The sequence below is a fragment of the Schistocerca piceifrons genome, chromosome 10, assembly GCF_021461385.2.
Source record: "Schistocerca piceifrons isolate TAMUIC-IGC-003096 chromosome 10, iqSchPice1.1, whole genome shotgun sequence".
NCBI lineage: Eukaryota > Metazoa > Arthropoda > Insecta > Orthoptera > Acrididae > Schistocerca > Schistocerca piceifrons.
The window spans coordinates 57,191,215-57,193,005 of NC_060147.1; the positions used below are offsets into that span (position 1 = coordinate 57,191,215).

Consider the following 1,791-nt stretch of genomic DNA (forward strand, 5'->3'; position numbering starts at 1 on the left):
GGTTATGTTGGCAATACTACAGAACACAAACATCAACACATACTTGAAGTACGAAAACAAACAGAATGCAGTGGTGTGCATAGACGTGTGTTGTGAGAAATGCACAGTGCTGCAGAACATCTAAAAAGTAGACGAAAATTATCATTGTCTAACACAGAAAAACGACTATGTGCTAGCAGACGGCATTTCCCGATGTAACCGAGAAAGCAGCCGAAAAATCACCGTACGTACAAACCAACTTATTCTTAACGAACTATTTTTCGATCTAAAAAGCAAATCAGAATGTAAGTAAACCTGATTACAGACCTCTGAAGATGCTTTACCTCAATAAAGCGAAACGCGTCTGGTGAAAAAAAAATCACGCATTTTTGTAGTTGCAACGACGGATCAAAAGTACCCTCATGAATTATACAGTTTCAGTTTTGGCGACTCATTTTCTTACCAGATACCGTTTCTTTAATTGCACCATACGTTCCATTGAGCATTTAAACGCAGACACACACGACTGTAAAGAACAGTAGTTCAGGTCACTCCAGTTACGGTTCACGAAGATGGACACCAGAAATATTACAAGCGTCAATACTCTTCTTATCTGAACTGCTTATCGTCGACTTTTCACTTGTGGACGAAGTTACAAGCTAGATAAATACCTATAGGCAAATACATCACAACTCTTAAATGTATGTCAGATGTTAGCGGATTCCTCTGTCTGACAATCGTGTTTCTTGCTACTGCGAGTCTGCACTACGACTTCCAGATTTAATTTTGGTGTAATTTGTTGGTAGGCGTGTTTCTACATTTGCAAGATTATGTCTATTCGAATTTCGCGCCTGCGCATCGCTAGTACTGCTGGTACGAAGATGCAAATCAGGTTTGCTTTATGTGTACTCTGCAACGGTCGTGAGCGTTGGTTTCTTTAAGACTGGACGTGGTGAGTAGCTATTAATCAAGAACGCCTTTATCAGCAATTCACTGAGTTTGAATGAGATCCTGTAACAGGGGTACGAAAAGCTGGATGTTCTTTCTGCGGACGTGGCATGAATTTAGCTACTGTACACGATCGCTAGCAGCGGTGGTCACGGAAATATACGGTCGCAAGAAGACCGGATTGCCAACGGCCGTGCCGCAGTGGAAACGCCGGTTTCCATCAGATCACCGAAGTTAAGCGTTTTCGGGCTGGGCTAGCACTTGGGTGGGTGACCATCCGGTCTACCGAGGGCTGTTGGCAAGCGGAGTGCGCTCAGCCCTTGTGAGGAAAATTGAGGAGCTGCTTGATTGGGAAGTAGCGGCTCCGGTCTCGTAAACTGACATACGGCCGGGAGAGCAGTGTGCTGACCACATGCCGCTCCATATCCGCATCCAGTGACGGCTGTGGGCTGAGGATGACACGGTGGCCGGTCGGTAATAATGGACTTTCCAAGGCCTGTTCGGACGCAGTTTAGTTTTTAAGAAGACAGGATTCCGAACGTCACGTGGCACAAACGAGAGGGACGATTATCGTGTGGCGCATCGTACTGCATTTAGAGCAGTAATTTTGAGTAGGAGCTGGCAACTCAGTGACACAACGAACTGCTGCAAATCGGTTACTTAGAGGACAATTCCAAGTCAGACTGTCGGTAGTGCGCTTTCCACTCACCCCAACCTACTGATACAGTACTGGCCATTAAAATTGCTACACCAAGAAGAAATGCAGATGATAAACGAGTATTCATTGGACAAACATATTATACTAGAACTGACATGTGATTACATTTTCGCTCAATTTGAGTGCATAGATCCTGAGAAATCAGT

At 44.6% G+C, this 1,791-nt stretch overlaps 1 pseudogene; it reads left to right on the top strand.

Annotated features, from left to right (window-relative positions):
* The first annotated feature begins 1,110 nt into the window (after positions 1-1,110).
* Positions 1,111-1,228, top strand: LOC124719150 (annotated as a pseudogene).
* Positions 1,229-1,791: the final 563 nt, after the last annotated feature.